Here is a 26035-nt window from a genome sequence, read left to right as displayed (position 1 = left end):
AAGAACCTTTTACTTATCTAGGAGTCTTACAAGAAATGCTGACTGGTGTTGCTATAATGATTTCACCCCAATTCCAGAAGGTTTAAGTCATATGTGATTAATAATTTAATATATTAAGTAATTGCTCCAGTTCTACCTTTATCCTTATTTGGTAATTTATCCTCCCATTTCATTCCTATTCTTGTTTTTACTTAGCAGTTGATCTTTTTATATAGACTTGAAGGAAAAAAACAACAACTAAATGCCTCCATTTATACTTAAAGTATGTTTTTCTTTGAAGCATTTAAGTCTTTACTGTTTTATCCAAGTACAACATGTGGGACATTTATGTTAAGGTAGAACTAAAACAGATGATCAGTTATTTCTTGATAAAGAGTTTTCAACTGAACAGGTTAAAAACTAGCTTTTGGAGTTGATTTCTAGTCAACAAAATATTTTTAATCGTTTAAACAAGACAGATTATTGTAACAAAACAATTTTTTCTTTGAAATAGATTTTAAAACATTTTAGTCAACTTAAAGTAAATTTAAATATTAAATTATTATATTTCCATTTAAGTACCCCCTCTTCCATCAGTAATCCCATTCTCCAGAAATAACAGATCTTGATTTGTTCATCATAATCTTTTATGTAGATATTTGGTCAGGAATGAAAATGGTGTTTCGCCCCTGAAAAAGTAATGAGTTTTCTATCATAAATTTTATCCAATCATGATTAAGATAATCTATCTTTAAAAGAATGATGATAAAATATTTGATTTGGATTAAGTTCATATGGTTATGTCAGAATTGTACTTTACAGTAACTAAATGAACCTATTGAATTCACTTATTTAGTATTCTTCATCTGTGGGCTGAGAAGGGTCTGCTTGAAATGATAGTCTTGGATTTTGGCATAGATAAGAGTATGCAATTTTTGTTCAAGGATAGAGATATGGCAGAGACTGGGTGCTTATTCTTTTATAACCATTTTCTCTCTTCTGTGGCATACTATTAGACTGTACTTCCTTTTGTATTAGGTGGGGCCATGATACTGGCTCTCGAAAGTGGAATGTAGGTGAAAATAATGAACATGACGTTTAGACCTAACCCTAAAATTTCCTTCAAAACTTTCCATACTCTCTTCATTGAGGAATATTTACTGGGAGTTTCCAAGGCCCTAGAATAGACACTAGTAGACAAAATGTCATTGAGTCACATAGTAAAAGACCATCTTTCCCTGTCCCAAATCGATTGTGACATAAGAGAGAGAACTTTTGTTGTGTAAGCCACTGAAGCTTTGGAGTTGGTTGTTACAGCAGAGAGAGTTACTTACCCTGATCAACACAGAAATTGACATTTTGAATTGGATTGCTGCTGTAACAAGATCCCAAGGTATATGACATTGGCTTAAGGGTTGGGCAGTGGGGAACACATATAGCATACTGGGATGGCTAGATATCCATGTCATGTGATGAATATTTGCAAAACTCTTACCTTTGGCAGCTTGGAGGCCATTCCATGTTTCTACCAAGATTGAAGGTTTAAGAAAAGAAGTTGTTAGTAGTTAGTTCATTGTAATTGCACTACCTTGCCAAATGTAGTCAAGGAGGAGATGAGTTTAGGAAAGTATTGTTTGGTTTCCAGGAGTGAAAGAAAATAATAACCAGAAATTCAGAATTGGAAAAAAATGACTGTTTTTAAACTCTCAAAAATAAAAGATGGGTTTTAAGAAGGTTTTGAGCAAAAAAGACCCCATAAGACTTCTCAGTTGAGCCGAGTGGCTACACATTGATACAATGGTCAGATTAAGATATGTGGCTTTCTTGAGCCTGAAAAGTCAAAGTAGCCACCAGTAAATTAACGGAGAGATGAGGCATTGGGAAAAGAAGCAAATAAATAAAGCAGATTTGAGAATGATAAAAAGTAATTTTGGGGTTGGTTATTAGCATTTGGATCTGACTGGAAGCTGCTATGATTCTGATGGAATTTTGTTGCTAGAGAAACTGTGAACTTGGCCTTAGAAGGCATGTGACTGTTCACTGAGCCCTAGCTATCCTCAAGTGGCATACTTCTCAACACCAACTTCATTTGTGGCCGTGAGAAATAACAGGCAAGGAAAACTCATAGAGGGTGAAACCAGGAGCCATGGAGAACAACAAAGGACTAGGGAGTTTCTCCTGGAGAACAAAATTAGGGCCTTAACAAGGAATTTCTTCCTTCACAATGTTCATACATCCAGTGGGATTTCAGAATGCTACAGATTAGCAACCACCAAATATTTTCCTTTTTTTTGGCCTTTCTAAATGTGGTTATCCTTTCTCTGTTTTCCCATGGTATGTGTTTTGTACAGAGGGAGATGGGACAGAAAGCTCGTCTTTAAGGCATACGTTGTAGGGACATGGAAAGCGACATCTACATCTGATGAAGAAGATTATATATGAACTGGAGATCCTAGATTTTGTCCTGGCTGGGATCTTTGGTAATCTTCCTAGTGGAGAGCTTGAGTGCATTCTGTATCTGGGAGGAAGAATTAAAAAAATAGGTATTTAGTGACTTAAATTAGGGATTGTGGCAGAAACTCATTAGATTCTGTCTTTGCTCTTCTGGGGCATACAGAGACTCAGATAGCCCTCATGTATGAAGGCTGTGTGACTATTCCTTGTCAATGGAATATTAGCAGAAGTCATTTCAAGGCAAAGGTAGGGTTTGCTTTCTTTTCCCTTTCAATTATGTCCTCAAAAGTAGATCTCACAAGATTTTGGAACTTAGTTCCCTAAATGACCATGTACCAAGTATTCTCTCTCTACTGCAATACTCCTGCTCACCCCCACCCCCAAATTATTATTTAATGAGTATTAGACTTTCATTGTGTTAAGACATTGAGATTTGGGTTATAGCAGTAAACTTACTCAGTATTATACAATAAGGCACACATATAAAAATATTTTACATTTATAATATTTTGGCGACATTTAGAAAATAATGTTTCTTGATTATTTACAATGTTTTAGGTACCATGCCAAGCATTTAGCACATTGTCATCTTATTTGCTCTTTATTTATCACTTATCGGAAGTAAATGTTATTCCTGTTACAGAGATTTAGGAATCTAAAGCTGAGAACATTTATAAGTAACTTGGTCTAGTAGCTGCTATTTATTGGGTTCGTATTTTACCATGATTACTTATTTAATTTCATTCTGATGGACAATAGTGTTTTAAGAACCAGACACAAAGTCTGCCTTATTGACTGCTATTTATCACTAGTAGGTTATAGAATTTGTAGTAGTTGTGGAATAAAAATACACATTTTAAACTTCTGTTACAGTTCAGGGGTTCATGTGCAGATTTTTTATATAGGTAAATTTATGTCATGGGGGTTTGTTTGTATAGATTATTTCGTCACCCAGGTACTAAGCCTAGTACCTAGCAGTTATTTTCTCTGATTCTCTCCCTTCTTCCATCCCCCACCTTCAAGTAGGCCCCTGTGTTTGTTGTTGCCCTCTTTTTGTTCATAGGTTCTCATCATTTAGCTCCCTCTTAAAGTGAGAACATGCAGTATTGGGTTTTCAGTTTTTCTGTTAGTTTGCTGAGAATAATGGCCTCCAGCTCCATCCGTGTTCCTGCATAGGACATGATCTCATTCTTTTTTATGGCTGCATAGTATTCCATGGTGTATTTGTACCACATTTTCTTTATCCAGTCTACCATTGATGGACATTTAGGTTGACTTCATCTCTTTGCTATTGTGAATAGTACTGCAGTAAACATATGGGTGCATGTGTCTTTATGATAGAATGAGTTATACTCCTTTGGGTATATAGCCAGTAATGGGATTGCTGGGTCAAATGATAGTTCTGGTTTTAGCTCTTTGAAGAATTGCCACACTGCTTTCCATAATGGTTGAACTGATTTAGACTACCACCAAGAGTGTATAAGTGTTTCCTTTTCTCCGCAACCTTGCCAGCATCTTTTTTTTTTTTTTTTTACTTTTTCATAGTAGCCATTCTGACTGGTGTGAGATGGTATCTTACTGTAGTTTTGGTTTGCATTTCCCTAATGATCAGTCAAATCGAGCATTTTTCACGTTTGTTGGCCACATGTGTGTCTTCTTTTGAAAAATATCTGTTCGTGTCCTTTGCCCACTTTTTAATGGTTTTTTTTTTTTCTTGCAAATTTAAGTTCCTTATAGTTGCTGGATATTAGATCTTTGTCGATACATAGGTTGCAAAAATTTTCTCCTGTTCTGTAGGTTGTCATTTACTCTGTTGATAGTTTCTTTTGCTGTACAGAAGCTTTTTAGTTTTAATTAGATCCTACTTATTAATTTTTCTTTTGTTGTAATTGCTTTTGGCATCTTTGTCATGAACTCTTTGCCAGTTCCTATATTTGGAATGGTATTGCCTAGGTTGTCTTCCAGGGTTTTTATCGTTTTGGGTTTTACATTTAAGTTTTTATTCTATCTTGAGTTAATTTTTGTATATGATGTAAGGAAGGGGTCCAGTTTCAATGTTCTGCATATGGCTAGCCAGTTATTGCAGCACTGTTTGTTAAATAGGGAGTCCTTTCCCCAGTGCTTGTTTTTGTTGACTTTGTTCAAAATTAGATTGTTATATTTATGCAGCCTTACTTCTGGATTCTTTATTCTGTTCCATTGGCCTGTGTGTCTGATTTTGTGGCGGCCCATGCTGTTTTGGTTACTGTAGCCCTGTAGTGTAGTTTGAAATAGGGTAACATGATGCTTCTAGCCTTGTTCTTTTTGCTTAGATTTGCCTTGGTTATTCTGGCTCTTTTTTGGTTCCGTATGAATTGAAAAATTTTTTTTCTAGTTTTTGAAGAATGTCATTGATAGTCTTCTAGGAATAGCCTTAAATCTATAAATTTCTTTGGGCAATATGGCCATTTTAACAATATTGATTCTTCCTCTGATGAGCATGGAATGTTTTTTTCCATTTGTTTGTGTCATCTCTGATTTCTTTGAGCAGTGTTTTGTAATTCTCATTGTAGAGCTCTTTTACCTTCCTAGTTAGCTGTATTCCTAGGTATTTCTTTCTTTTTTTGGCAATTGTGAATGGAACTGCATTCCTGATTTGGCTTTCAGCATGGCTATTGTTGGTGTATAGGAATGCTAATAGTTTTTGTACACTGATATTGTACCCTGAAACTTAGCTGAAGTTGTTTATCAGCTGAAGGAACTTTTGGGCCATTGACTGTGGGGCCATTGACAGTTTGGGCCAGACTGTGACATTTTCTAGGTGTAGAATCATGTCATCTGCAAACAGGGATAGTTTGACTATAGAATAAATATTGAAAAACTGTATTTGTGACATTAGTATAGAGCACTATACCAGGTGCTGTAATGGGATATACAAATTATGAAGCCCATCTCTCGAGGAACTCCCAATTAAATGGGAGGTTATATTAAGTACCGTGATGATAATAACTATAAAATACTAAGAGTATATTGGGAGAATTTAAGTTTGCCTAGGAAGAGTTTGTAAACATTTTCTTGGAGGTAAAAATTTTGCATGATTATAAAAGCTGTGGTAGTTTTTAAACACAGCCCTCAAGTTCTTTTATACCCCTCCCATCAAGATGTATACCTCTTTCTTCTTTCCTTAAATCTGGGTGGTCTCATAACTGATTGGAACAAAAGAATATGCATTTCTGAGGCTGGGTCATAAACGATGATCCAGGTGTATTCCTTTTTCTTGGAATACTTGCACTTAGATCCCTGAGCCTATAGTGTAAGAAGTCTGACTGCTCTGAGGTCTGCATTCTTTGAAGAAATCAAGCCGTTTGAAAAGGCCAAGGGTTGGTACTCTGTTTGGCAGTCGTAACCTTTGAGTCTCCTAGCCCAGGTACCAGGCGTATGAGGGGACAAGACTTCAGATGATTCCAGCCTCCAACTGTTGCATCATCTTCAGTCTCTAGGTTGTCCTAACTGAGGCCCTGGACATTGTAGAGCAAAGACAAGCCATTGCCTCTTTGTGCTATCTGAATTCCTAATCCCCAGACTCCTTTGACCATGTTAAGATGATCCTTAATTTAAGCTATGTTTGGGGTTAATTTATTATGTAGCAACAGTAACTGGTAATTTATTATGTAGCAACAGTAACCGGTAATAAATTACTACATAATTTATTATGTAGTAACAGTAACATAGGTGGAACTCGAACACATGCTAAAGAGAAGAGGCATTTGTACTGCTTTAACAAAAGTCCTGAAGTAGTATGTTTAATTGCTTGACCCTTAGTGTTTATTTTGGATTTGGAAGGATGTTAGGTTGTAATAAAAGAGAAGTCTGGAAAGTCATTAGGGGCCAATTGTTTATGGCTCCTAATGTTTCATTAATGGGTCTAAACTTCTTCCCTTGTGCCATGAGACTATAAAGATTTTTTGAGCATAGAAGAACATGTAGAAAATGACTATGGAACTTTCTCACTTTCTTTTACATCATCTCAACTTCCTGGAATGTGTTTAAAGTTTATGCTCATATATGTTCACTCAGCAAACATTTCTCGAACATGTACATTCTGCCAGAAGCATAGTTCTTGTAAAGTGAAAATATTTATTTTTTTTTCATGAAATTTTCTTTCTTGAGTAAGAAAGCCAGCTATAATGTTTATTTTACTTTATTTTACGTTATGTTATGTTATGTTATGTTATGTTATGTTATGTTATGTTATTTGAGATAGGGTCTCACTCTGTCACCCAGGCTGGAGTGCAGTGGCACAGCCTCAGCTCACTGTAATCTCCACTTTTCGGGCTCAAGCAATCCTCCCACCTTAGCCTCCCAGGTAGCTGGGACCACAGGTGCACACCACCAGCTTGGCTAATTTTCATGTTTTCTTGTAGAGACAGTGTTTTACTGTGCTGCCCAGGCTGGTCTCAAACTCCTGGGCACAAACTATCTGCCCACTTCGGCCTCCCAAAGTGCTGGGATTATAGGCATGAGCCACCACACCTGACCTATTATGTTATTTTTATTTCTAAATAGGGCACTAAAAATTATTTTGGCTACGTGCATATATTAAGTAATCATATTGAATATGTAAAGCATAAATGCAGTAGAAAAGGCTTGAAGGTTAAATGAAGATCAGGAAATATTTAGTGGGGATACATATCTCTGTGCTTTTGTCAAAACTCAGTTGTTAATATCTACAAAAATGTGTGCTATAAATTTGGTGAAGATTGCACTGAAATCTGTAGATCAATTTAGGGAGACATGACATCTTACTGATATTGATCTACCAATCTATGAACCCAGAATTTTTCTCCATTTACTGTTTTAGTATAGGTATAGTAGTAATTAGTATTACTTTCTTTCATTGCATGTTGTTTCTCATGGGATTATATCACACAGAGCCAGGTGGTTTCTCCCTGCTATGCCTTTCTTTGATTTCATTTTATGGGCAAAAATTCATGGGAGGCCAAGGAGGGCAGATCACCTGAGGTTGGGAGTTCAAGACCAGCCTGACCAACATGGTGAAACCCCTTGTCTCTACTAAAAATACAAAATTAGCCAGGCGTGGTGGCACACACCTGTAATCCCAGCTACTTGGGAGGCTGAGGTAAGAGAATCGCCTGAACCCAGGAGGCAGAGGTTGCAGCGAGCCGAGATTGTGCCATTACACTCCAGCCTGGGCAACAAGAGCAAAATTCTGTCTCAAAAAAAAAAAAAAAATTCATATAATTGACTAGAGCCTGCAATGTCAAATTAATGGGAAGAGTGAGGATGAGGGTCCACTGTATCAGTATTTTATAGAGTAACCAAAGCGGGTAGAATTGGCAATAATTTAAGAAGAGGAATACTCTCACAAACCTGTTAGCTTTGTAGCAGAGATGTCTACTTAATAGTACCTACCCTTACAAGTTCAGGAGTTTGCAGAGTGATTCCCTAAGAGTGTTTGTATCAGTTACATATGCTATCATTGCATTGCCAAGTTGTACCTTTCTTTAGACCATTCTCTTTGGAGACATCTCAAGTTACAAAGTCTTAAAACAGTCAAAATAAATTCCGAGTTTGAATACTTCCTCAAACAGAAGTGAAGTAGTTGTATTGGTTGATTAAAATCAGTCTACGAGTTTTATGTGATTTGTAGAGAAGTGCTAAGTATCAGTGGTTTTATAGAATTATAGCCTATCATTTATGATACTCACATACCAGAAGTTATTTCTGTATGGTGACTTCACAAGTTTTTTGTGGTTTGTGGGGAAGTGCTAAGTATCAGTGTTTTATGGAATTATATGCTATCATTTGTAATTCACATATCAGAAACCATTTCTATAGACAATGGTGACTTCATGCTAGTTATATTATAAACTCTTCTTTGAGAAAAGTATAATGGGACTTCAGGAATTTGGGTAGAGAGAAGGGAAAAATGTTTTGTTCTAGTATAACTAATCTTGAAAAGCAAGGTTATTCTTACAACCTGTGGCTTTAATGGAAGAGGCTTTCTACAATGATCCCAATTTTTAAATTAGTTGTGAGAGTCAGACCTTGCGGTCCTTTCACATTGCAGGAGGACCTAACAACATAGTTCCCTTAAATATTGAAAAATACAGAGTCAAAATGTATTTCTGAGTCTCTAGCAAATAAGGAAATTAATTTACCTCTAAATGACAGATGCAAGATAAGAAATTATAAGCCTTTGTGCAGTATTTCAGGTTATAGAACTGGTTATCCCTATCCATGCTTCTTTGCTAAGAGAAATGTCTAAAACATTCAGAAGTGGTGCAGTTCATATCCATGACACAGTTTACTTCTCTGCTAATGATGATAACTTTAGTATTTGCCGCCTTCTCAGAACTGCAATATTAGCAGTGAGAAAAATCTAGGCTGAAATATTGGAGGAATGATGTTTCTAAGAAAAGGTGCAGAGCTCTAAGGTTAAGAGCTTAAAGAGGATGGGTAACTTTTACTTCTGTTCTTACTATCCTGAATGTTACGTCAAATGCTCTACGAAGTCACATTTGAACACATTTAAACTCAGAAATTTTATGACATAGTTTCTTGGTGAATGCAAGTTTTGTAATAAGTTTGATGGTGACTGCTTTTAAGATTATTTTTGAACTGATATATCAGCTGGGGAGTCTTGTTGGAGAACTGGATAGATGCTTCACTATGATTTACGTTCTGATAGGATTTCCAATCCTATACTTACTAGTATTTATGAGAGGGCTATGAAACTATGATATTTATCTGAGGACAAAAGATGTGTGGTAGTTTATCAAGCAACATCACCTTATTAAAAATTTGAGGGAAGCTATAATTTTGATGATTTAGTTTGATGGATAATAAAAGTTTTAATGTCTTTTGAAAGAAATGATTTCTAGCGTTCATACAGACTAGTATGCATATTACATTAGCTAAGGGAATCAAGCCCCATTCTTGTTCTAAAATAAATACATATTTACAGTCTTTTCCAGAGAGGGAGGAGATAGCCTCTGAAGGAATAAAAGAAGGTCAAAACCAGCAAGCACAGAAAGCACTGTTTGAAATGGAAAAATTAACTGATGGCTCCTTCTTTAAATTTGATATTTCTTTAGCTATTCCCATCAAGAGCACAGTTTACATTCAGCCGGAGATAATTGTGTACATAGTGACTTCTAATAACGTAGCTTTCTCTTCTTTCCTGGGTCCCAAGAAACACTGTTATAAACCTTTTCTGAATACAGAACACAATACTGTAGCTATTACGTGGGTTTTATGCTTTTATTCACAGGTATAGATTTAAGTCTGTATTTTTGGTAAGAGGAGATCAAGCATTTTTATGTTTGCCACACAGTAAGGATATATGCATCTCTTTGGACTGAGTTGTTTTCATTTACTTATCTTTATTTTTCTTCATTTTTTCTTTTTTTCTGGGCATATTTTACCACCAATCATCATTTGCTTGTCTTTGAAGAAAGTTATATGAATAAAAAAGGAAAAATAAACTGTTTTCCTATACTTAAAATATTTCTCTTCTGAAAACAGATGTCTGGGAATTTTTGCCACATCAACCAATTTCCAACTCTCTGACACCAACTGGGTGTATTACAGTTCAATGCAATTCTGATAGTATATACGTGGGGTTACTACAGACCCCGCAAATTAAGGGCTCAGTCCCACAAGACTGCTCCCCACTTCAAATGCCACTCTCCAGTCCAAATTGTCACCTGTGCTTCTGACTGACTAGCTATAAATGGGAAGTTCTCATGACCCCTCCTTGGGCTTGAAAATTTTCTAGAACAGCTGACAAAACTCAGGGTAACACTTTACTTATGAGTGTCGGTTTATTATAAAGAATACAACTCAGGAATAACCAAATGCAAGACACACATAGGGCAATTAAGGGGGAGAGACACAGAGCTTCCATGCCCCAGTTAGGCATACCACCTCTCAGAACCTCCATGTGTTCACCAACCCAGAATCTCTTGAAACCGGGTCCTTTGGGGTTTTATAGAGGCCTCATTGTGTAGGCATGATTGATTAAAATCATTGGCCAATACTGATTAACTCAACCACCAGTCCCTCTTTGTAAGACATCAGGAGAGGAGAGCTGAAACTTCAGTGCTCTAATCATATTGTTGGTTTCCCTGGAAGCCATTCTCCAACCTAAGGCTTTTCAGGAGCCTTTAGCCACCGGATATCTCATTAGCATACAAAAAGACACTTCTGAGATTCCAGAGATTTTAGGAGCGGTGTGTCTAGTCACAGACCAAATATTAGAACAAAAGATGGTCCTGGCACTCCTGTCATTCAGGAAATTACAAGGGTTTTAGAAGCACTGTGCTGGGAACTGGTGGCAAAGACCAAATGTATATTTCTTACTGCAAATCACAATATCAAAGTGAAATACAAGTTTAATCTCTTATATTTACATGTCCAAAGGCCTTTTATTCATGGAAACCACACCTAAGGATTTCCCTTCTGAATCTCCGGATAGCATCTGCATCATAGTTGACTTATACTTCTGCTGATCCGCACCCAGTGCGTAGGAGCAGAAAGATCCAGCAAGTAGCTACACAGGAATGTAGATGGAAGAAGCTATGTAGAAGGCTGGCATTTTCTGTTGATTCTTCCTTGGCAGGGAAACTAATGAGGACAATAACTCTTACTTGGCCGAGATTAGTCATATTTTTGGAATGAAGGTAGGAAGACAATTACTTAACACTATCCATTTTATTGAACAAAAATTAAATAAAGCAAATAGCTAAGATTGGACAGGAGCTTATATACAGGAGCAATTTTAGCCCATGTGATAGAAAATGTAAAAGTAAAATCTGAAGCAGTCTAATGTAAAACTAGGTATCCTAGTCACTCCTGTCTTATTCGCTTTAAATTCAGACAAATCTTGCACAGCTTTAAACAAAGAAGGTGTAATAAATGCAAGGGGCCTGTATTATGTTCTGATGCTACGCTCTCTAATATGGTAGACACTAACCACATGTGATTATATAAATTAAAATTATAAAAATTTATTCTGTAGCATTAGCCACATTTTAAGTGCTCAATAGCCTCATGTATCTAGTGACTACAGTCTTTGACATCACAGATGAAGAATAGTTCCATCATCACAGAAAATGCTTTTGGATGGCAGTGATCTAACACAAGGAAAAAACTGCTGGAGAGTCTATAAGATACCTGGTTTATGATCCCCTAGAAAGTCTGGACCAACCACAGTCCTTTGTATATGATAGAGTGCTTAGTAAATATTTGTTGATGGGCTAAATAAATGAAAATCTTAACATTTTCCCAAAAGTAAGTAATTTTTAATACTCATGTAAACTAAAAATAATACACACTCCTTCCCAAATGAGATTTAAATATGTAATTTTCTGGAGTTATTGTAGTAATAGTTTATGATATGAATAATCTCCCCTTCCATTAATACTTTCTTATTATATGGGTTAGTTTCTTACATGGTTTTCTATAGTCACATTTGTTAAAGAGTCCAGTTGATGGGCAAATTAGCAATCTTATCCTGGGATGCATGAACACTTTCCAAGGAAAACACAGACATGGAACATTCTATCCATGAATAGCAGAATACACAGTGTTTTCAAATGTTCATGGAAAATATACCAAGACAGACCACAGTCTGAACCACTAAGAAATCTGAAAAATTTTTTAAAATTTGAAACATATAGAGTATGTTCTCTAACCACTATGGAATCAAACTAGATATCAATAATGGAAAGAAAATAGGAAAATCTCTGGACACTTGAAAAGTAAACAGTATGTTTCTAAATAGTTAATGGTTCAAAGAAATAAAAATACATTGAATGAAAGTATAACATATCAAAATTCTGAGATTCAGCTAAAGCATTATTCAGATGGAAGCTTACTGTACTACATACGTATACTGGAAAAGAGGAAAAGTCTAAAATTGATAATCTAAAATCCTGCCTCAAAAAAAAAAAAAAAAAAAAGCTCAAAATAGTTAAGCCAAGCAGTAAGAAGGAAACAATAAACATGAAAACAGAAATCAATGAAATTAAAACATAGAGAAAAATCAGTGAAACACACAGTTGGCCCTTTGAGAGAATGACACAATTGTTACACCCTTAGAACAAATGGACAAAATGATCAATATCAGAAATGAAATGAGGTATCACTAGAGACCTTATAGTCAGCCATCAACAAGTTAATAAGAAACTACTGCAAATAACTCTTTGCATGTAAATTTGAGTCACTTAGATGAAATGGACAAATGACTTGAAAAGCACAAACTGCTGTAACTCACCCAATATATAATAGATAATTTGAATAACTCTATAACTATTAAGAAAGTTGAATTCATAATTTTAAAATTCTCAAAATAGAAATCTCCAAACCTAGATGATTTTACCAGGTAATTATCGTAAATGTTTAAAGACTAATTAACATTCATTCTATACAATTGGTTCCAAAAAAACAGAAAAGAGAAGAACACTTTATTTATTTATTTATGGAGATAGAGTCTCACTCTGTCTCCCAGGCTGGAGTGCAATGGCATGATCTCGGCTTACTGCAATCTCTGCCTCCTGGGTTCAAGTGATTCTCCTGCCTTAGCCTCCTGAGATTACAGGCGTCTGCCACCACACCCAGCTTATTTTTGTTATTTTTGTATTTTTAGTAGAGACGGGGTTTCACCATGTTGGCTAGACTGGTCTTGAACTCTGGACCACAGGTGATCCACCCACCTCGGCCTCCCAAAGTGCTGGGATTACAGACGTGAACCACCACGCCTGACCTCAATTTATTTTTTAAAGCCTGTGTTACTCTGATACCAAAAGCAAAGACAAAGACAAAAACAGAAAACTACAAAATGTATATAAATGTGGAAAAAGCATTTGACAAAATTCAACACCCATTTATGCTTTTTTAAAAATCTTAGAAAGCTAGGAATAGAGGGAAACTGCTTCAACTTGATAAAGAACAGCTACAGAAAGCCAAAAGTAACATTATACTTACTGGTGAAAAATTGAATGCTTTCCCCCTAAGATTGAGAATAAGAAAGGATGTCTGCTCTCATTGCTGCTGCTATTCAATATGCTGTTGGAAGTTCTAGCCAGCTCAATACCACAAAACAAGGAAATAAAAGACATACAGATCAGAACAGAAGAAATAAATCTGTCCATGTTTGTAGTTGACATCATTATATATATAGACAATTCCAAAAAGTACACAAAAACACATCTAGAACTAATAAGTGAGTTATATAGATTCATAGGTTATGAGATCATACAGAAACTAATTGTATTTTTGTATATCCTATCAATGAAGATGTGAAAAAAAAATTAAAATACAGTGTAATTTATAGTTTCTAAAAGAAATGATGTATTTTAGGTGTAAATCCAGCAAAACATATACAGGACTCATATGCCGAGACTACAAAATGTTGGGAAAAAAATTAAAAGATCTAAGTAAATGGAAATACTGTGTACGTAGATTGGAAGACTCAATACAATAAAGATGCCAATTCCACTCAAGTTGATATACAGGTTTAAAGCAATTCTTATCAAAATCCCCAAAGATTTTTTCAATACATAGACGAGATTATATATATGGAAAGATGAGGGAATTAGAATAGCTAAAACAATTTAGAAAAAGAAGAAAATAGTGGGAAGAATCATCCTATTGTATTGGCAGAAAGATAATGAAAGAAAAACAGTTTCTTTATTCACAACACTTCTTATATCAAACGTATGGGTGTTCCACACCAAGCAGTTCCTCAGTTATCTGTGGATACTGATAGAGTGTCCTATAGTTTAACTCAATTTTTGACATTAATTACCTAGAATTCCCACAAATTAAAGGCTCAGTCCCACAAGAGTACCGTACCTCCCATTTCAGGTGCTAGTTGCAAGTATGGAGTATCCACACTTTTGTCTGACTTGGCTGTACAGCCCCCTCCTCAGGTTTGATAATTTGTTTGTTCTCCAAGCCCTGTAGTTTTGGAGGCTTCAGCAGATAGACTTTTTATGGAGGCTTCAGTGTGTACACATAATCAAATACTAACTCAATCTCCAGCCACTCCCTGGAGAATGCAGATGGGGCTAAAAGTCCCCAGCTTCAAATTATGGCTTGGTCTTTTCGGTGATCAGCTCCCCATCCTGAAGCCATTCAGGAGCCCACCAAGAGTTTCCTAATTAGAGCAAAGATATGCCTGTCACCAAGGAAGCCTGATATGATTTGGCTGTGTCCCTATCCAAATCTCATCTTGATTTGTAGTTCTCATAATTCCCATGTGTTGTGGGGGGGGACCCTGTGGGAGTAGAGTCATGGAGGCAGGTCTTTCCCATGATATTCTCATGATAGTGAATAAGTCTCATGAGATCTGATGGTTTTATAAAGGGGAGTTTCCCTGCACAAGTTCTCTTCTCTTGTCTGCCGCCATGTGAGACATGCCTTTCACCTTCTGCCATGATTGTGAGGCCTCCCCAGCCAAATGGAACTGTGTTGCTGATAAAGCAACATAAAAATGGACTAATACAGTAAATTAGTACCAGGAGAGTGGGACACTGCAGTAAAGATACCCCAAAAATGTGGAAGTGACTTTGGAACTGGGTAGTAGGCAGAGGTTGGAACAGTTGGGAGAGCTTAGCAGAAGACAGGAAAATGTGGGATGGTTTGGAACCTCCTAGACTTGTTGAATGGCTTTGCCCAAAATGCTGATAGTGATATGGACAATGAAGTTCAGGCTGATGTGGCCTCAAATGGAAATAAGGAACTTATTGGAACTGGAGTAGCAGTGACTCTTATTATGTTTTAGCAAAGAGATTGGTGGCATTTTGCCCCTTCCCTAGAGATTTGTGGAACTTTGAACTTGAGAGAGTTGATTTAGGGTGTGGGAGAAGAAATTTATAAGCAGCAAAGCATTCAAGATGTGACTTGAGTGCTGTTAAAGGCATTTAATTGTATAAGGGAGGCAGAGCATTAAACATTCAGATAATTTGCAGCCTGACAATGTGATAGAAAGGAAAATTCCATTTTCTAAAGAGAAATTCAAGCAGCTGTAGAAATTTGCATAAGTAACAAGAAACCAAATGTTAATTTCCAAGGCAATGTGGAAAAGATCTCCAGGGTATGTCAGAGACCTTTGTGGTAGCCCCTTCCATCACAGACCCAGAGGCCTAGGAGGAAAAAATGGTTTACTGGGCCAGGCCCAGGGTCCCACTGCTGTGTGCAGTCTAGGGACTTGGCACCTTGCCTCCTAGCTGCTGTAGCAATGACTGAAAGGGGCCAAGGTACAGCATGGGTTGTGGCTTCAGAGGCAGCAAGCCCCAAGCCTTGGCAGCTTCCACATGATGTTGAGCCTGCAGGTGCACACAAGTCAAGAACTGAGGTTTGGGAACCTCCGCCTAGATCTCAGAAGATATATGGAAATGCCTGGATGTCCAGGAACAAGGGTGCTGCTGGGGCGGGGTTCTCAGGAAGAACTTCTGCTAGGGCAGTGCAAAAGGGAAATGTGGGGTTGAAGCCCCCATACAGAGTCCCCACTGGGCTGCTGCCTAGTGGAGCTGTGAGACGAGGGCCACCATCCTCCAGACCCTGTAATGGTAGATCCACTGACAGCTTGACTGTGTGCCTGGAAAAGACACAGACACTCAACAGCAGCCTGTGAAAGCAGCCAGGAGGGAGGCTGTACCCTGCAAAGCCACAGGGGCAGAGCTGCCCAAGACCATACAACTTACCTCTTGCATCCCTGTGATCTGGATGTGAGACCTGGAGTCAAAGGAGATCATTTTGGAGCTTTAGCATTTGACTGCCCCGCTGGATTTTGGACTTGCATGGTGCCTGTAACCCCTTTGTTTTGGCCAATTTCTCACATTTGGAATGGCTGTATTTACCCCATGCCTGTATCCCCATTTTATCTAGGAAGTAATAAACTTGCTTTTGATTTTACAACCTCATAGGCAGAAAGGACTTGCCTTGTCTTGGATGAGACTTTGGACTGTGGACTTCCGCATTAATGCTGACATGAGTTAAGACTTTGGGGGACTGTTGGGAAGGCATGACTGGTTTTGAAATGTGAGGACATGAGGTTTGGAGGGGGCCAGGGCAGAATGATATGGTTTGGCTGTGCCACACCCTAATTTCATCTTGAATTGTAGCTCTCACAATTGACATGTGTTGTCATGGGAGGGACCCAGTAGGAGGTAATTGAATCATGGGGGCAGGTCTTTCCTGTGCTGTTCTAGTGTTAGTGAATAAGTCTCATGAGATCTGATGGTTTTATAAAGGGGAGTTTCCCTGCACAAGTTCTCTTCTCTTGTCTGCCGCCATGTGAGACATGCCTTTCACCTTCTACCATGATTGTGAGGCCTCCCCAGCCACGTGGAACTGTGAGTCTATTAAATGCCTTTCTTTTGTAAATTGCCCAGTCTTGGGTATGTCTTTATTAGCAGCATAAAATCGGACTAATACTAAGTCTAAGGAATTTAGAAGCTTTATGTAAGTTGCTCCTATCATTGCTATCAGTCAGGGGTTTTAGGAGTTCTGTGTCAGGAACCAAGGTCAAAGACCAAATATTAGAACAAAAGATGCTCTTAGGACCCCTGTCATTCACAAAATTACCAGAGTTTTAGGAGCTTTGTGTGAAAACCAGGGGCAGAAACCAAATATATATATTTGGTTTGTTCCATTGACCACTAGGTCAGTGGAACAGAACAGCAAACCCAGAAATAGCCTATCCAATTACAGCCACCTGTCTTTTGACAAAGGTACAAAAACAATTCAAAGGAAAAGAATAATATTCTTCAGAAGTGGAGCCAGTGCAATTGGATATCCATAGACAAAAACATAGACCAAAAAAAAAAAAAAATCTTGACCTAAGACTCACAGTGGTACCAAAGTAACCCAGAATGGATAATAGATTGAAGTTCAAAATGTAAATTATAAAACTTTTAGGAGTAAACATAGAACATCTTTGGGAACTAAAGCTTGGTGAAGAGTTCTTAGACATGACACAAAAAACATGATCTATAAAAAATTGCTAAATTGGAATGTATTAAGAACCTTTGCTGTGCTAAATACCCTGTAATGAGAATGAAAAGACTAGGATAAAATACTGGCAAACCACTATCTGACAAAAGACTTGTATATAGAATATATAAAGAACTCTCTAGACCGGGTGTGGTGGCTCAGGCCTGTAATCCCAGCACTTTGGGAGGCCGAGGCAGGCGGATCACCTGAGGTCTGGAGTTTGAGACCAGCCTCCAGCCTGGCCAACATGGAGAAATGCTGTCTCTACTAAAAATACAAAAATTAGCCAGATGTGGTGATGCATACCTGTAGTCCCAGCTACTTGGGAGGCTGAGGCAGGAGAATCGCTTGAACCCAGGAGGTGGAGGTTGCGGTGAGCCAAGATCACGGCATTGCATTCCAGCCTGGGCAACAAGAGCAAAACTCCGTATTAAAAAAAAAAAATTAGTGGCAATATTAAATGTTGGCAAGGAACAGCCACTGGAGTTGGCAAGGATATGGTAATACAGTCTCTCACATATTGCTGGTAGGAGTTGTAAAATAGTATAGTTGCTCTGGAAAATGGTTTAGCAATTGCTTAAAATGCTAACTATACACTTAACCATATGACTTAGCCGTTGTACTCTTGGGAGTTTCTCCTAGAGAAATTAAAATTTATTTCTGCACCAGAAACCCATACATGGTATTATTTTCAATGGACCAAAATTGGAAACAACCAAAATGTCCTACAATAGTAGGAATGATTAAACTGTGATACATCTGTACTATGGTATATCTCTTAGCAATATAAAGTAATGAACTATTGATACCCTCAAAAATTTGGACAGATCTCAGTCAGGAGCATTATGTAAGTGAAAAAAAACAGTCTCAAAAGGACACATAGTGTATGATTCAATTTATATAGCATTCTCAAAACAACAAAATTGTAGAGGTCATCGACAAATTAATGGTAGTCATGGGATTTTTGTGGGGGTGGGGTTGGGTGAAACTATAAAAGTGTGGCATGAGGAAACTCTTTATAGTGGTAGAATAGTTTTATTTATTGATTGTGATTGTGATTACACAAATCTATGCGTGTAATAAAATGGCGTAGAACTATATACACATTGTACCAATGTGATTTTTCTGGTTTTGATATTGTATTATAGTTTTATAAGAAATAACCATGAGGGGAATTGAGTAAAGAGTACAGGGGACCTCATTGTATTGCCTTGTAACTTGATGAATTTCTGTAATTTAAAAATAAAAACTAGAAAAATTGTTTAAGGGTGTATTGTTAAGAGTGTTAAGAGGTCTATTCATTTTTTTTTTTTTTGAAATGGTTTCTTGCTCTGTCGCCCAGGCTGGGGTACAGTGGTGCGATCTTGGCTCACTGCAACCTCTACCTCCTGCGTTCAAGTGATTCTCCTGCCTCAGCCTCCCGAGTAGCTGGGACTACAGGTATCCACCACCACACCCGGCTAATTTTTTGTATTTTTACTAGAGATGGGGTTTCGCCATGGCAGCCAGGATAGTCTCAATCTCCTGATCTCGTGATCTGCCCGCCTCGGCCTCCCAAAGTGCTGGTATTACAGGCATGAGCCGCCGCGCCAGTGAGATGTATTAAAATTTAAGACTACTTTAAGTTTTCCAGTCCCTTTTTGGTTTTTTCTTTTTTAATACTTTGAGATTGGGGTCACTTTCTTTCACCCAGACTAGAGTGCAGTGGCATGATCTTGGCTCAATGCAGTCTTGACCTCCTGGGCTCAAATGAGCTTCCCACCTCAGCTTCCCAAGTAGCTGGGATTACAAGTATGCACCACCATACCGCATTAATATTTGTTTGTTTGTTTGTTTGTTTTTTAGAGATGGGGGTCTCGCAATGTTGCCCTGGCTGGTCTTGAACTCCTGGCCTCAAGCAACCCTCCTGCCTGGGCCTCACAAACTGCTGTGATTACCGCCTTTTTATTATATTTGATTAAAGATACTGTCTCTAGGTAAAAAATTTAGAGGCATCATTAATATTCATAAGATAGGTTTTGGGAAAACCATTTTGGTTTACTTCCCAGAAGATTAGAAACTGAATAATTCTTATGTCTGTGTACAAACCCTATTAGAAGTTAGATGATTCCCAACTAATTGCTTTCAACAAAAGTAAAGGAGGATCTAATAAGGTGTGAGCTGATATAAGAGAGCACCTGCCTTACTTATAATTTATTTTTTAGTTTTCTGACTTCTTAAACACGGCACATGGCTATGTGTTTGATATATAGCTGTTGATTCTTTTGAAGAAAGGAGAGAAAAATGGCCGGGTGCAGTGGCTCACGCCTGTAATAGCAGTCTGGGGGGCCGAGGTGGGCAGATCACCTGAGGTCAGGAGTTTGAGATCAGCCTGAACAACATGACGAAACCCTGACTCTACTAAAAATACAAAAATTAACTGGGTGTGGTGCTGCATGCCATAATCCCAGCTACTTGGGAGTTTGAGGCAGGAGAATTGCTTGAACTTGGGAGGTCGAGGTTGCAATGAGCCAAGATTGCATCACTGCACTCCAGTCTGACGGAGCAAGACACTGTCACAAAAAAAAAAAAAAAAAAAAAAGAAAGAAAAAAAAGGGGAGAGAAAATTGCATGCAAATAACAAAACCATTTTTTCTCAATGCTTCTTATCACCAAGAAAATGGTAACAAAGGAGTAAGAAATAGTATTTCATGGGAAACATGACTCTTTTAGCCTGTAGTCAACTTGTTTGGATACTATCTGCATTGGTGCAGGTGGAAAGGAATTCCTGTTTTGATAGCTGAATGGAACTAGGTAAGAAAACAAGCAGGAAAATAAACATGTATTCATATAAAATTATTAGCAAATGTAGTTTGAAAGAAAACAAACTTACTTCCCCTACATGTTTTAAACAGATGAAATGTTTACAGTTCTCTAAATTCACTGTCTTTTATTTTGTTGAGCATTCTTTTTTCTACAAATTGAGTTTATAAATTAATAAAACTGCCAAAGTGTACTGTTTCTCATTTTCAGTCTAAACAGCAGTATTTTCTTTAGGACTTCGAAGTTTAGTACTATAGTTTCATCTAATGCCAGAGTCATCAGAGTTTTTAACCAGTGTGTAATGTACAACTACAGATTATTTTTCTTTATCTAGCATATGTTCTTGGGATTAGACCATGTTGTAAAATAGGCAGGGACTGAAACAGATTGATATTCTATGGTTACCTTTGTAAAAAATGTAATTTCTGCTTTTGCTGTTCAAGAAGGCAGAATCATCTTTTCTTACAGGGAAAAGAGGAAGAGGAGTTGTTGTTAGTAATGTAAGCATCTGTGTTTGAATTTTACAAAATATTAGCTTTTTGATTAATTTATTCAGTAGTTATTTGAATGCCAAATTTGTGTGCAGTATATTTCTCCCAACTTCTGTGTTGGGTGCTGTCTATATGGTAATAGGTAAAACTGATAAAATGCCTGACTTCATGAAGGTAGTGTAGTTAGGAAGACAGCTAAAGAACTGGCAAACAAACAAGTGTGTGTTTAATCATATTATTTTCTCAAGTTTGTCACCAGTGTGCTGTAGAGTCACCAAAATCGAGTTTCACTTCTCAGAAATTTGCTAAACATCATTTATGCTAAATAGTATCAGGCACTTCTAATAGTAATACTGAATGCTAACCTTTATTGAGTGCTTATGTTCTTTTAACATTCATTATTTTATGTAATGCTCGTGTAATGTTATAAAGTATAGATACTTTTATTCTTGCCATTCTGCAAGTGAGAAAAAAGAGACTCAGAGATCAAGTAACTTGCTTAACCTCATAACTTGCTTAGCCTCATAATTTGCATAGCCTATTTAGTGGTAGAACTGGTTTTTGTATTGAGTTAGTAATAGCAGATCTTGAGCTGTTAACCACTGTGTATTCTGTTCTGTATTATTTAGCACTGTGTTAGGCCATGTAGTGATATAAAAGAAACATGACCAAAATCCCTATCTCTTAAGGTGCTTTCGGTCCTATTCCAGTAAAGACAATATATTTAACTGTTAGATGATGTTAATAGATAAAATTCTAAAAGTATAGTCAAGTGACATACTTTGACACAAAAGGATTTTTGGATAGAAAATAGAGATAGAGAACCATCAAGTAGAATTATTGGGAAAGACTCCATGGAGGAGAACTGACCCTTAGAAGATGGTTAAGATAACGATATAGATGGGGAGGTGGACTGCGGAGGCAATGGAGGGATGTTGATGAGATAACAGCAATAGGAAAGAATGCATTGCAGGAATTAGCATGACTCTTTTAGAAGGTTGTGAGGATAAGACCAGCCTAACAGAGGAAACAGTTTTGCCCATTCATTCTTTAAACTTTGACAGCCAGATACTTTGTCAGTAAATAGTAAAGCATAATATGTGAAAAACATTTCAAACTAATTATGTGGGATCTTCAATTCCAGGTAGTAAGGAATCTGTATTTATTTAATTTTTAAAATTATGATAAAATATACATACACATAAAATTTACCATTTTAAGTGTTTTAAGTGTACCATTCAGAGGCATTAAGTGCATTCACATTGTTGTGCAACTGTTGTTGCTATTCATCTCCAGAACTTTTCCTTCATCTGAAACTGAAACACTGTATTCATTTTTTAAAAAACTCTCAATTTCCCTTTGCCTCCAACTCCTGGTAATCTCTGTTCCCTTGTATGTCTCTATGATTTGCCTGTTTTAGGTACCCCTTATAAGTGGAATCATGCAATTATTTGACCTTTTGTGTCTTATTTCACTTAGTGTAGTGACATCAAGGGTTATCCATGGTATAGCAAGTATTAGAATTTCTTTCCTTTTTAAACATGAATAATATCCTGATATATGATTATAGTACATTTTGTTTAACCTATTCATCCATTGATGGACAGTTGGATTACTTTCACTTTTTGACTATTGTGAATAGTGCGGCCATGAGCATGGATAGACAAATATCTGTTTGAATTTCTGGTGTCAGTTCTTTTGGATATATACCCAGAAGTAAAATTGTTGGATTGTATGAAAATCCAACAGTTTTTCAGTATCTATTTACTAAATACTAGTGTTTAATTTTTCAGTGTCTATTTACTAAATATAATATTTTATTCCCACTTGTTTAATGTTGCTTACATCTATTCTTTTTCATTCCTGCATGTATTATATATTATAGCTAGACCAGATTAGAGATTATATGCTCCGTATTTTCCAGCCTTCTGTGGCTGTGGTCATCTGGCTTGTTCCCTTTGCCTTCCTCTTTCCTTCTTGCTCTGTCTACACGTTGACCATTTATCAAGATCTAAATACCATTCCTTTGATACATAATGGAATTAAATAGTGATAGTAAATTAGAAAACCAAAATATAATTGATAATGAAACTCAAAAGATGAACAAATTAGGTATACCCTAAAGAAGCCTAAGAAAAAAGAGAAAGAAAACAGTAATATACAGCATTAGGGTTGAGAAAAGCAGTATAATCACAGATTTAGATAATACCAAAAATAATAAAACATTTTGTGCAGTTTTAAACATACATAGTTATTAGTCTAGATGAGACAAATACATTTTAAAATAAAATATAAAGTATCAGAATGAAACTTAAGAGAGAGAAAACCTGAACAAACTGATAACAATGGATGAAGTGAAAAGAACTGTTAATAACCAAGTAACCAAGACTCACATCACCAGTAAATAAGTCATGTGGGTAGAATGTACCTCCTAATATGATGCAATGAGAAGATCACTTCACCTTTGTGGTATCCTTCCCTAAATCTGTAACACAGTCTAGGCATGAGAACACAGAAAATAAACCCAAATTTTGGAACATTCTACAAAATTTCTGACTCATACTTTTTAAAATTGCCAAGTTTATGGGAAAAAAAGAAAAAAGAAAAGGTTGAGAAATTATCACAGAGCAGAGGAGAATGATTAAAGAGTCATGGTGCTAAATGCAGTATGGTGTCCTGGAAGAGAAAAGGACATTAGTGGAAACACTGGGGAAATCTGGATAGAGTCTGTAGCTTAGTTAATAGTATTATACTAATGCTAACTTCTTAGTTCAAACAACTGTACCCTGTCTCTAAGATGTTAATATAGGGGGATGCTGGGTGAAGGGTATATAAGGACTCTATTCTATATTTACAGTTTTCTTTAAATCTCGAGTTGTTAAAGATCACACACACACACACACACACACACACACACGGCAGCAGGCTATGTAGTTTTATAGACTTACTGCCCTTTCTAGTGTCGTTCATTAACAAGTAACTGAAAATTCTTTTTTTTTTTTTTTTTTTTTTTGAGACGGAGTCTCGCTCTGCCGCCCAGGCTGGAGTGCAGTGGCCGGATCTCTGCTCACTGCAAGCTCCGCCTCCCGGGTTCACGCCATTCTCCTGCCTCAGCCTTCCGAGTAGCTGGGACTACAGGCGCCCGCCACCGCGCCCGGCTAGTTTTTTGTATTTTTTAGTAGAGACGGGGTTTCACCATGTTAGCCAGGATGGTCTCGATCTCCTGACCTCGTGATCCGCCCGTCTCGGCCTCCCAAAGTGCTGGGATTACAGGCTTGAGCCACCGCGCCCGGCCTGAAAATTCTTAAATTACTATTAAAACTATTTCAAAATATTAAAAATATAGAAAGCATTTCACTGTATTATATGAAGGCGGCATTACTTCAGTACAAAAAAAACTTAATGAAGATACCAAAAAAGAGAAAATATAGATGCAAAAATCCTAAGCAAAGTATTAGAAAATTGAATCTCGTAGTCTGTTGAGAGAGTAATATGCTGTGTAGTTTTCATTCGAGATGTACAGTATGTTTCATTATAATGAAATGTGTCAATATAATTCATTACATATTGAAAGAGTAAAACTGCATAATCATACTATTCATGGTAAAATTCTAAGTAGAATGTTTTTTTGTTTTTGTTTTTGAGACAGAGTCTTGCTCTTGTCGCCCAGGCTGGCGTGCAGTAGCAAGATCTTGGCTCACTGCAGCCTCCACCTCCCGGGTTCAAGCAATTCTCCTCCTGCTTCAGCCTCCAGAGTAGCTGGGATTACAGGCACCTGCCACCACGCCTGGCTAATTTTTGTACTTAGTAGAGACGAGGTTTCACCATGTTGGTCAGGCTGGTCTCCAACTCCTGACCTCAGGTAGTCCGTCCGCCTTGGCCTCCCAAAGTGCTGGAATTATAGGCGTGAACCACCGCGCCCGGCCAGAAAATTTTTTTAATCTGTGGAAAATAGATGTATATATATATACACACACACACACACACATATATATATATTATTCACAGTGCGGAGATGGAGATGACCTTCCTCAGTTAATGAGAAAGCCCAGGTGATTTAAAGGAATAACATTGGTAGATCTATCTACAAATAAATTAAATGTCAGGTAATTTTCATACATTAGAAAAATGACTCTCATGAAAATATAGAATGAACATGTGTCAAAAACTTAGGAACCAGTAAGATGATAAAACTTGATATTAGAGCATTTGAATAATAGAGACTTATATAGTCCACCTTTCCAGGACAATTGAAAAATGATGCCTTCAGAATAATAGTGATTAGATACAAATTTGGTTAATTTTCTAAAAAGTTATAAAACTATAACCTTTGGGTTTATGCTTTCTCTAGGACAGAAATGTACAAGTTACATGGAACTTCACAGTGTCTAGACTCTAATCAGATAGAGTAAGTAGGCAGGTTAACAGTTTTCTAGTATGCCACTGGAAGGATAAATTTTCTTACTGTGGTAGACATTGTCAACCAAGTTAAAAGATAAAAAGGTTGATTACCTTGATCAAAAAGCACCTTAGAACTTAATAGTAAAACTAAACAACAACAAAAAAAATACAAACTGTCAGTTCACTGAAGAAGTACCTATTGCCAGAAACCATGAGAAGCTGCCTCCAATCTCAGTCATAATTTTTAAAAGGCAATCTAAAATAAAAGTGAATGAAGATTTTGGCTATCAGATTGGCCAAACTATAAAATGTTTTTATAACTATTAGTGTTAGGCTGTTAATATTCACACTTTAATAGTGAGGTTCTAATTTGTTATAAGCATATTCATTGGTGTTTCTTAGAATAGCAAAATACTGAAACCCTTCTCAGTAGTCTTGATGTTAGGTAAGTACACCATGTTTTAGAAGTGTAGAAAAGAATGAGATTGTTAAGTGAGAAAAGCAAGATGTGGACAAATGTAGATTTTTATTTTAAAAAGCTATTGCAGGTGTATGTTTATACCTAGGTCTGAATAATGTAGACAATAAAGCTTATTTATGTTAGTGGAAGTAAGGAAAAATTTTTTTTTTTTTTGTAAGGAAGACTTTATAGTCAAGACTGGGGGGAGAGAGATTAAACTTGACTCTGAATACAACAGGAACTAGTGGAGATCTATAACCATTAGGCACTGTTAGAAAGTAGATTTCTCTCACTTTTTTCAAGTAGGGATAAGTGATTTTAATTTTTGTATTTTTAAAAAGAGTTCAAAAAATATAAATACGAAAACTTAAATATCACATTCTCTTGGTAGATTTCTTATTGTTGGGATTTATAAAACTACCCAGATAACAGGGAAATCCTTCCG

The 26035-nt window shown here is 36.9% G+C and overlaps 1 protein-coding gene and 1 long non-coding RNA gene across 8 annotated transcripts in view; one reads left to right on the top strand and one right to left on the bottom strand.

Annotated features, from left to right (window-relative positions):
- SBF2 (SET binding factor 2) overlaps nucleotides 1–26035 on the top strand; it is a 517824-nt gene that overhangs the window by 126307 nt on the left and 365482 nt on the right. The window lies entirely within an intron of this gene.
- LOC108581968 lies at nucleotides 585–13498 on the bottom strand. Its single transcript, XR_001894948.3, has 4 exons — nucleotides 13423–13498; nucleotides 2368–2497; nucleotides 1475–1504; nucleotides 585–668 (listed from the first exon to the last, which is right to left on the bottom strand). It is a non-coding gene; the product is annotated as an uncharacterized LOC108581968 (long non-coding RNA).

This window comes from Papio anubis, chromosome 12 (assembly GCF_008728515.1).
Source record: "Papio anubis isolate 15944 chromosome 12, Panubis1.0, whole genome shotgun sequence".
NCBI lineage: Eukaryota > Metazoa > Chordata > Mammalia > Primates > Cercopithecidae > Papio > Papio anubis.
The sequence above is the reverse complement of the archived record's forward strand: the minus strand, read 5'-3'. Positions and strand labels throughout refer to the sequence as shown.